General features: G+C 37.7%; 1 pseudogene; it reads left to right on the top strand.

Moving 5' to 3' along the window:
* The first annotated feature begins 1139 nt into the window (after window positions 1-1139).
* On the top strand, window positions 1140-2058 carry LOC129560494 (olfactory receptor 4C12-like; annotated as a pseudogene).
* The last annotated feature ends 9966 nt before the right edge of the window (window positions 2059-12024 follow it).

Below are 12024 nucleotides of genomic sequence, written 5' to 3' on the forward strand. Positions count from 1 at the left end.
TTAAAGATTCTTTAAATAGTTTGCTTCAATTTTTTAAATCTGAGGACTTTCCTTTTTGACATTTTTCTGTGTTCTCCTCAACTGGTTATTTTGCATTTTCAGAATCTTTGCCTTTTGGAGATGTTTAGAGAGAATTTTGAAGTTTTCTTTAATGATAAATTCATGAAAAGAGATAAATCATACAACAACAACAATAATAGTGTTTAAAATGTTGTAATCTTTACAGTAACCTTAAATACAGTTATACATAACCCTCCTTTAACAGGTGAAAAAGTTGAAGAAAAGAGGGATTAAATGAATTAATGTTATATAGTTAATAAGGTGTAAGTCCCAGATTTGAACTGAGGCTTTGGATTTTTAAGTTCCTCTTTCTTTGCTCTTTAATAGATTTCTAACTTTACCTTTCTTCTTTTTTCTCCCCCACTTTCTGTTTTCCTCTTTTTTATTTTATTGTTTTCTTTTTCTCTCTCAGTTAATGTTTACTTTTTGACCAGGGGAGGAGAAACAGTTTATGAATAAAATTGTAACTGTAGTAATGCATATTTTTGCCTTCAATGGCACACACTGTTGAAAAAAGGAGATGTGAGTGTGAAACAGTGTGACCAGTGCTCTAATGACACTGACTGCAGCCTCTGAGATCTGGAAGAGGCACCATTTCTCAGTCTTGAGGAGGTGGAGAAGCTATCAGATAGGAAAAGTAGGAAAAGATATGGCTCATGAGGATCTTATCTTTTGAGTCTTTTTGTTTCTCATTGGTAAACATGTCCAGCCTTTCCAGGTACAAAATTCATACATCTTTGGGTGTTTGTGAATGTGCCACCTATGTAGCCACATCATGGATTGTCTCTTAAAGCTTGACGTGTTTTTTCTTTTCTGATTTTAAAAGTTACACACTTTTTTTTTTTGTCACCGAAGATTAAAAACAAATTAGTAAATTATAAAGAACAAAATAAATACCACCTATATTTTCACTTGTAAGGATATACAAAATAAAAACTTTTTTTTATGGCTTTGTGCTTGTTTTTAGCTTTTGTAAAACTAAAGAAAATAGGCAGTCCATGAAATTATTTATTCCTTAAGTAAAAGGGTTATAATTGAGGATTACTGCTACTTTCTTTCCAACGAAGTGCCTTGTCAGCAGAACGGAATTCATGGAGAGGATGAATAATGTGACGGAATTCCTTCTCCTGGGCCTGACTCAAAATGTGAAGCTTCAGAAATTTTCCTTTGTTGTGTCTTTAATTGTCTACTTGGTCACTTTGGCAGGCAACCTGCTCATCATGATCACCATCAGTGCCAGCACGACTCTAGGGTCCCCAGTGTACTTCTTCTTGTCTCATTTATCCTTTACAGATGGCTGCTGTTCTTCCTCCATGAACCCTAAGATGCTAGTTGACTCCCTTACTGTGAGAAAAACTATCTCTTTTAGGGGGTGTATGACTCAAGTCTTTGCCAAGCATCTTTTTGGTGCTGCTGAGATGATCCTTCTCATGGTGGTGGCCTATGACCGCTATGTGGCCATCTGCAGCCCCTTGCACTACACGACCACAATGAGTCAGCAGGTGTGTAACCTTCTTGTGGGCGTGGCTGGAGCCTTTGTCCACGCAGCCATTCAGATCCTGTTTATAGTCTGGCTGCCCTTCTGTGGTCCTAATGTCATAAATCATTTCATGTGTGACTTGAACCCTTTATTGAAACTGGTCTGCATGGACACTCATACACTTTGTCTCTTTGTGGCTGCCAACAATGGGTTCATCTGCCTGTTGAACTTCCTCCTTTTGATGGTCTCCTGTGTGGTCATCTTGTGCTCCTTAAGGACCTGTAGCTCATGGGGAAGACGCAAATCCTTCTCCACCTGTGTCTCCCACATCACCGTGGTCATTCTCTTTTGTGCACCCTGCATATTTGTATATATGCATCCAGTGATCACCTTTTCCATTGATAAAGTTGTGGCTGTGTTTTCTACCAGTATAACACCTATGTTAAATCTTTTTAATCTACACCCTCAGAAATGCAGAGGTGAAAAATGCTATGAAGAAACTCTGGATCAAAAGGTGACTTCAACTGAGAAATAACCACAGCAGCATAAAATGACTTTAGTTCTTTTAAATACAAAGATAATATAATTTCTCTGGTTCAGCACCAAGTGAACACCATATGTAAAAGGATGTTGGTGTTGGCATATAAATCCTTTGAGGAAAATTTCAGGCAGAAAATTGTTTATCACTTCCAAATACCCTATTTAGATTTATTTAGTGCCCATTTGGTTGTGAAACTTGGGTATATTTTCAGAATTATTTGGAATACTTATTAAAATGTACATTCTCAGGACACAGCTCTAGAGATTCTAATTCAATAGGACTGTGGGGTTGGCATATCTACATTCTAAATAAATTTATGCATATGTTTCTAAGTGGGTGATTTATGCATACACTTTGAATAATAGTGTAGTAGATAATATATGTATCCTCAACTGATTAATGGATCACCTGATTAAAGCATTTCCTAGGGATTATCTTTCATAGCATATGTTATGAGAATGATAAAAGTTTCAGTTCTTCATGGATCATGCAATGCATGCTTACTACCTTTGCAATTCAAAACAAAAAATATAGTATTCTGAGAAAATAGATACATTTTCAGTCTTTATTCTCCATCTTTCTATACTTTTAAAATATTTTGCTACTTATGGGCTGTTGGGTTTTTTTTCTTTTTTCCTGTCTCTGTGTTTACAAAGGGAAGATCTATCATCTATTCTTGCTAAGTTATTTGGAATGTTAATAAAATTCATTGCTATTGTAATCTCAACTATTCATTCATATTGAGAACATTGCTTTCACAATTTTTCTGTGAAAGAGACTTTATGTATCATTTTTTATATGCACATTTGGAGGAATGTGTGATAGGGTTTGATATCCTATGATGGTTAAGTGTAGTCTCTGAGTAAGATAGATCTGAGATCAAAAATTAGTTTCACCACATAGAGTATGAGCTTTGGCAAATCACACCTTTCTAAGTTAAAGGAGAATGATAGAAACTTTATCAAGATTAAATAAATAATCCTCATGGATCTTTTATTGTCAATAAGTGTTCCATAGCTATTAGCTATCATGAATATCATTATTGGAGTCTGTGTAACTATATAGAATCACTCATTAATCTAATGTTTCTGAGCATTAGGAGAGATAATACATAATTTCTCTGCATCTGCTGTGAAGAGTAAGGCTCTGAGCTGACTGGCCTTATAGCATTTCTTGGGGGCTGGAGTGATTCCCCAAATTCTCAGCCATTACTGACCACTCTCTCCTACTTTTCTGATTTCCATTGTCCTCAAGTCCCCTAGGCTTTGGGGCTGATCCATTTATACGTATGATTTCCCCTAAACCTCCCTGATTGTGAAAAGGTCATTTTATTAACTTGAGATCAACACAACAGGCAACCAGAATATGACCAGATATTTGTGTAGAGAAGGTAGTATAGTGCAGTGATGAGAGTTGACTCAAGTCAGATTTCCTGAGTTTTCATATTATTTGGGAAAGTTTTTTGATCTTTCTACCTCATACTTTATTTATCTGTAACTACAGTAGCTGTAATGCCTATCTCATAGTGATATGGTGCCAGTTAAGTGGGTTTACAGATATTAAGTGCTTGAAGAGGTTTCTAGCTCATGGTAAATGTTATAAAAATGTTTTTAAAAGGAAAAAATTATTGACTGGTGCTGACCCACCTTCCAGAAAGGCCAGATTTGGGATTGTATCTCTTCTTGAATTAGCAAGAGCATTGTTTCTTCCAAATCAGGACCTCCATGGATCTTACCTTGGTTCCTTAGGTGAAAAACATGCTTCCTTATATGAACAATACTGTGTCAGATAACTTTTTCCCTTGAACTAACAGAGCTAGTATTGATTTCTACCTCATTAGTTTATGTAACAGTATATGTATTTCATAAGCTTATGGGATCTCGGTTTAGTCTCAGTTCATATGTGCAATGAAATAGTAGTTCATGTCATAGGTCTATTTCAAGCATTAAATGAAGACATTGTATGCAAATATCCATGAGAGTGCTTTTCACTCAGTGGGTACTTAACAAATGTCACTATATTTGCCACTTCCTTCATATCCTCCTCAGTTTCCCATTTATGTCCGACTTTAAAAAAAAACACAACAATGATTTACATTCACTTTTCAACTATATGTAGTTATTATATTAGGAGGTCATGAGGAACTTTCAAAATTCTAAGAGTAAAATCCCCTAAATTAATGCAAGAAGCATGGGATTCACTTTCTAATCAATTCACCTTGAAATGTGAACATCTCCAAAGTTAAAATCAGGTTCAGGAAGATCCCAACATCTGATAAACTTTGTATGACAAATTAGAAATCTGTAGTGCAATAATTTGGAGAAGGTAATGGCACCCCACTCCAGTACTCTTGCCTGAAAAATCCAATGGACGGAGGAGCCTGGCGGGCTGCAGTTCATGGGGTCGTGAAGAGTCGGACACGGCTGAGCGCCTTTACTTTCACTTTTCACTTTCATGCATTGGAGAAGGAAATGGCAACCCACTCCAGTGTTCTTGCCTGGAGAATCCCAGGGACGGGGGAGCCTGGTGGGCTTCTGTCTATGGGGTCACACAGAGTCGGACGCGACTGAAGCGACTTAGCAGCAGCAGCAGCAGTGCAATAATTAGTGATTGTAGTAAAAGCTATTGTTATTTACTATGATTTGGCTTGTGCTGCAAAAGCAAGTTTTTGTTTAATCTCCATAAAAACCTTATGAAAATAGATAATGTTATTCCTACTTTCCAGAAGAATTAACTGAAGCTTGGAAAATTTTAATAATTTACCAGAGATCACAACTAGAAAACACCTGAGGTTGGACTTGAACCTATTGAATTTGACTTTAGAACTTGCACTCTTAACGACTACACTCTATATCATAATAATGACACATACCACACAGCTCACAACACTTTCTAGTGAAGGGAGATAGGCAGTAAGTAAGAAACATATTAAAAATTGCATTCAGAGTGCAAAGTGCTTAAAAATTGAAATACTTGACATGATAGTGACTCAGATGGCAGGGACCACTTTAGATTGTGTGTTCAAGGAAGACCCAAGAGCAAGAATTAATAGCATTTGTCTAACAGTGTCTAGGATGAGAGACACTGAGCTGAAGGTCATGATTAAAACCACTCGAGAGGAATTTGTCCATGTGGGAAGGGAAGTTTTTATCTGACCTGGATGAGTATCATTAACTTCTTTCTAACTCAAAGATCACCAAACAATCTTAATGTCATGATTAATCAAGTTCCATTCAAATCAGAAGGAAGTGAAATTAAACATATGTACTCAAGCAACCTCCTTCCGCAGAACTTGTGTTCATTTCTCGGCAGGGGTTCTCTTTGATAGACTGTTTAGTGTAGTCAGCAGCATAGATTTCCATATTGCCTCTTTGTGGCTTCTTTTAATTTCTGCAGTTTCTGCCATGTAGAAACATTCATTCAGAAGAGCAGAGCTAAACTGCTCGGTAGAAAGAAAGTTATCCGTTTAATCAAATTTACACTATAAGAGTCTATCAGACTCTGCCCAATTTCAATCCCTCCACTCCCCTCAAACATGCATCTCTTTCAATTCAGTTCATTTCAGTCACTCAGTCGTGTCCGACTCTTTGCGATCCCATGGCAGCACGCTAGTCTTCCCTGTCCTTCACCAACTCCCAGGGCTTACTCAAACTCATGTCCATAGAGTCGGTGATGCCATCCAACCATCTCATCTTCTGCCATCCACTTCTCCTCCTGCCTTCAATCTTTCCCAGCATCAGGGTCTTTTCCAGTGAGTCACTTCTTTGCATTAGGTGGCCAAAGAACTGGAGGTTAAACGTCAGCATCAGTCCTTTCAATGAAAATTCAGGACTGATTTCCTTTAGGATGGGACTAGTTGGATCTCCTTGCAGTCCAAAGGACTCTCAAGAGTCTTCTCCAATACCACAGTTAAAAAGCATCAATTCTTTAGCGCTTAGCCTTCTTTGTAGTCCAACTCTCACATCTGTTCATGACTACTGGAAAAAACCATAGCCTTGAGTAGATGGACCTTTGTTGGCAAAGTAATGTCTCTGCTTTTTAATATGCATATCTTTGAACTTGTTCTATAGCATTCTTTACCTTGTTCACTAGCTCCAGCTGCAATGGCTTGCTTTGCCCATGAACCTTTGAACTAAATCTCTTTATTTCCACGATACTCTTCCTTTAGACCTCCATCTGGTTGGATCATGGTCCCCACCCAGACTGCAGTTCACCTGTCACCTCCTTAGAAGTATTCTTCAGCCCCCAATATAAAATCATTGTCTATCTCCCCAATTTACTCTCCATCACATCATTGCATTAACTTTTCTCTACAGCATTTTTTTTTATTTTTTAAATTTTAATTGGAGGCTAATTACTTTACAATATTGTATTGGTTTTGCCATACATTGACATGAATCCGCCCCGGGTGTATATGTGTTCCCCATCTTGAACCCCCCTCCCACCTCCCTCCCCAAATCATCCCTCTGGGTCATCCCAGAGCACCAATCCCAAGCATCCTGTGTCATGCCTCGAACCTGGACTGGCGATTCATTTCACGTATGATAATATACATGTTTCAATGCCATTCTCCCAAATCATCCCACCCTCACCGTCTCCCACAGAGTCCAAAAGACTGTTCTATACATCTGTGTCTCTTTTGCTGTTTCGCTGTATGCAAAACATATCGTTACTATCTTTCTAAATTCCATATATATGCGTTAGTATACTTTATTACTATCTTTCTAAATTCCATATATATGCGTTAGTATACTGTATTGGCCGGAGAAGGCAATGGCAAGTCACTCCAGTACTCTTGCCTGGAAAATCGCTAAGGGTCGGACACGACTGAGCGACTTCACTTTCACTTTTCACTTTCACACATTGGAGAAGGAAATGACAACCCACTCCAGTGTTCTTGCCTGGAGAATCCCAGGGATGGGGGAGCCTTGTGGGCTTCCATCTATGGGGTCACACAGAGTCAGACACGACTGAAGTGACTTAGCAGTAGCAGCATACTGTATTGGTGTCTTTCTTTCTGGCTTACTTCACTCTGTATAATAAGCTTCAGTTTCATCCACCGCATTAGAACTGATTCAAATGTATTTTCTTAATGGCTGCGTAATACTCCATTGCGGAGAAGGCAATGGCAAGCCACTCCAGTACTCTTGCCTGTAAAATCCCATGGACGGAGGAGCCTGGTGGGCTGCAGTCCATGGGGTCGCGAAGAGTCGGACACGACTAAGTGACTTCACTTTCACTTTTCACTTTCACACATGAAGAAGGCACTGGCAACCCACTCCAGTGTTCTTGCCTGGAGAATCCCAGGGACGGCGGAGCCTGGTCGGCTGCCGTCTATGTGGTCGCACAGAGTCGGACGCGACTGAAGCGATGCAGCAGCAGCAGCAATACTCCATTGTGTATATGTACCAAAGCTTTCTTATTCATTTGTCTGCAGATGGACATCTAGGTTGCTTCCATGTCCTGGTTATTATAAACAGTGCTGTGATGAACATTGGAGTACATGTGTCTCTTTCAATTCTGGTTTCCTCGGTGTGTATGCCCAGCAGTGGGATTGCTCAATCATATGGCAGTTCTATTTCCAGTGTTTTAAGGTATCTCCACACTGTTCTCCATAGTGGCTCTGCTAGTTTTCATTCCCACCAACAGTGCAAGAGGGTTCCCATTTCTCCACACCGTCTCCAGCATTTATTGCTTGTAGACGTTTGGATAGCAGCCATTCTGACTGGCGTGAAATGGTACCTCATTGTGGTTTTGATTTGCATTTCTCTGATTATGAGGGATGTTGAGCATCTTTTCATGTGTCTGTTAGCCATCTGTATGTCTTCTTTGGAGAAATGTCTGTCTAGTTCTTTGGTTCACTTTTTGATTGGGTCTGTTACTTTTCTGGAATTGAGCTGCAGGAGTTGCTTGTATATTTTTGAGATGAATCCTTTGTCAGTTGCTTCATTTGCTATTATTTTCTCCCATTCTGAAGGCTGACTTTTCACCTTGCTTATAGTTTCCTTTGCTGTGCAGAAACTTTTAATTTTCATTAGGCCCCATTTATTTATTTTTGCCTTTATTTCCAATATTCTGGGAGGTGGGTCAAGCAGGACCCTACTGTGATTTATGTCAGAGTGTTTTGCTTATGTTCTCCTCTAGGAGTTCAATAGTTTCTGGTCTTACGTTTAGATCTTTAATCCATTTTGAGTTTATTTTTGTGTATGGTGTTAGAAAGTGTTCTAGTTTCACTCTTTTACAAGTGGTTGACCTGTTTTCTCAGCACCACATCTTCATCATCTGATTGCTTAATGTACTTATTATCTCTCTCTTCTAATTAGTATGTGAAGTCCATGTAGTAGAGGTACTGGCTACTTTAGCCACTACTGCATTTCCAATTCATAGAATAGACTTGGAACAGTGTAAATACTTATTAAATATTTCCCAAATAAAAAGCTATCACTTCAAATTACCCCTTTTAAGAGTAAATACCGGACTTCCCTGATGGTACAGTGGATAAGAATCTGCCTGCCAATGCAGGGGACATGGGTTTGATCCCATGTTTGGGAAGGTGCCAGAATGCTGTGGAGCAACTAAGCTCTTTTGCCACAACTACTGAGCCTGTGCTCTAGAGCCTGCAAGCCGCCACGACTGAGCTCGCGTGCTGCAAACATCGAAGCCGCCACGTGCCTAGAACGTGTGCTCTGCAACAGGAGAAGTTGTTGCAATGAGAAGCCTGTGCACCACAGAGATGGGTAGACCCCACTCATCACAGCTGGAGAAAGCCTGCATGCAGAAACAAACATGGCACAGCCTAAACAAATAAAGATAAAGAGTAAATGCATTTTTAAAAGGGACACTTGTTAACTGGTTGCTTCTGAAATTGATGATGGTGACTTTCATTCTTGTTGACAAATTGAAATGGAGACTTTTAGATCAGTTTAGAATATCAGTCAGGATTCCCAGTTGATGATGGAATCTCCATAGTGAGTTTAAGTAGAAAAGATACATGATAATTTGATTAAATCTTAAATAATCTTTGGAAGGGTTAGCCCCTGCTTGGAAGAATGTGTATTCTGCTGTTGTTGTATGAAGCAGTCTATAGATATCCATTTTTTCCAGTCGATTGATGCTGTTGAGTTTAGATATGCCCTTACTGATTTTATGCCTACCAGATCTGTCCATTTCTAATAGTGGATTTTTTATAGTTAGGAGTCTCAAACTCTAATTACCTTCCTAAGTTGTTCCATTTTTTATTGTCTGACTTTACTATGAGAGCTTAATGTGAATGCAAGCTGAGTTTATCCTCATATTTTTTTTTTCTGTTTTATTAACTATTACATCAATAGCTCATGGAATAAAACCTGGCAAAAAATAGATGTTCAGGTTTTTTTTTAATAATGAATGACTAGATAGCTACATTGGAGATAAGATTTTCACCTGTCCAACCTCACAGTTATACGGAAATAAGTTGATTAAATTTAAAAAATTGTCTTACTATGACAAAGGAGAGAATGTGTCAAACTCATTTTCATTGGAACAAAATGACAGGGCTAATATTTTATTTTCAGCTGACAATATTTCCATAATGGTACTGAGACTGTTTTTTTTTTTTTTTCTCTCTCTCTCTCTCGTTACTTATTCCTTACCCTAATTATGTTATATGATTGGCTTTACAGATTTTTTTTTTCAATATGTAGATGTTCTTTTAAGATTTGGTGGAAAATCCCATTGAATTTAATTAAACAACAATCAGTTTTGGATACATTCCAGTTGCAGGATTCCATGATTAAACATCATGAGAAAGTACAAAATCATCATGACATTTGCTTGTATTAAGTAGACAATACTGTCCTCTTAAGAGCTAATGTAATGATTGCAGGAGATGCTTTAGTAGGCTTAAACCATGATATATAAAAGACACAAGAATGCCATCTCCAAATCTAAAGTAGAACTGTTTGGCCATACCAATACAATAGAATGAGACTGGTTAAACATCTGAATGGTAGTTATTCTTTATTGATATTACTAGAAAAGAATGGATAAGGTAGAAAGCTCACTGGTAAAATAGCTACTGTTATCTTCATATGTAGGCACAGGATGACATAGGATTTTTTGTGAGTTTTTGAGAAACTTTTATAATTGGAAAATTTTAGTTTTTCTTCTATTATGATTCTTTTGAAATGGATCTACAATGTAGGTAAACATTTTCTGAAATACTTGGAAGACCATGTAAAAAATGGCCAGACATAGGCATATGAAATCAAATATGCCTTCAAAGAATAAAGCAGTTTTCTGTCCTTGATGAGTTAAGCAGTTGGCCCAAAGACTTCCAGGTCTTCATGAGTAAGTTAAAAATTCACCTTCAAATTGTGAGCAAGTTTCCAAAAGGTAAGATTTTAATAGTTAATAGTGGAAACCAGGTTTTGCATTTGTATAAATTTCTGTAGTACAGTACATAGGAAATCACATCACTTGAGTTTCCAAGAAATGATTTTTTTTTTTAAACTGCTGACCATAGAGAAAATGAAATAAATCAAATTTAGACTCCTATTCCTGGTCTGTCACTTAAAATCAGGTAACTTTGGAAAAGTTAATTTGAAATTCCTAGCCTCAGATTTTTCTTTTTTTTTTTTAACTATAAATTGGAGATTTTATTTTTGTCATTGTGAACATAAAATGTAATCCTTTAAATATAATTATATATATTTATATGTGTATATATGCGCTTCCCCAATGGCTCAGTGGTAAAGAATCCACCTGCAATGCAGGAGACACAGGAGACATGGGTTCAATCCCTGGGTCGGGAAGATCCCCTGGAGGAGGGCATGGCAACCCACTCCAGTATTCTTGCCTGGAGATTCCATGGACAGAGGAGCCTGGCAGGTTACAGTCCATAGGGTAGCAAAGAGTAGGACATGACTAAAGTGACTGAGCACATGTGTATAATTTTGCATAATAAGTGAAATTTTTAATGTTCTTCTAATTTTGTTATTTCTTTTCATTAAGATATTTTGGCATATATTAATGGAAATAATTGAATACAGTATTTGTTTTCTCATCATGTTTTACATTTCAAAGGGATATAAACTTGCTGATATGCTTAAATTGAATTTCTGATATTTTGTAAACAAAAAAATGAAAATTGATTATCTATGTTGGTTCAAGAACTCTGTTACATATATATATATAGCCCACTAGATACTCACAAAAACTCAGTTAAGTATCTATCATAATTTCATTTCACAAATACGAAAATTATGACCCAGAGTGGTGATTGACACTTATTTAAAGTATTACACCTAGATTTATAAAAGTATATTTTTAGTTCAGTTGAGTTGCTCAGTCGTGTCTGACTCTGTGTAACCCCATGGACTGCAGCACACCAAGCCTCCCTGTCCATCACCAGCTCCCGGAGTTTATCCAACTTCATGTCCATTGAGTCAGTGATGCCATCCAACCATCTCATCCTGTGTCAGCCACTTTTCCTCCTATCTTCAATCGTTCCCAGCATCGGCGTCTTTTCAAATGAGTCAGTTCTTCACATCAGGTGGCCAAATATTGGAGTTTCAGCTTCAGCATCAGTCCTTCCAATGAATAATCCAGACTGATTTCCTTTAGGATGGACTGGTTGGATCTCCTTGCTGTCCAACAGACTCTCAAGAGTCTTCTCCAACACCACAGTTCAAAAGCATGAATTCTTTGGTGCTCAAGTTTCTTTATAGTCCAACTCTCACATCCATACATGACTACTGGAAAAACTATAGCTTTGACTAGACGGACCTTTGTTGGCAAAGTAATGTCCCTGCTTTTTAATAAAGTATGTTTTACTCGTTTTGAATTAGCTTTCATGATAAAAATGATATATATTTTCTAAAAGAAGACTTTTAAAGACATTCGAGTTACACATATTAATGATGAAGTTTATGCAAAACCCAGTTTCATAAGGCTTTTGGCTTTC

The sequence above is a fragment of the Moschus berezovskii genome, chromosome 16, assembly GCF_049115385.1.
Source record: "Moschus berezovskii isolate FMDL1 chromosome 16, NW_MosBer_1.0, whole genome shotgun sequence".
NCBI lineage: Eukaryota > Metazoa > Chordata > Mammalia > Artiodactyla > Moschidae > Moschus > Moschus berezovskii.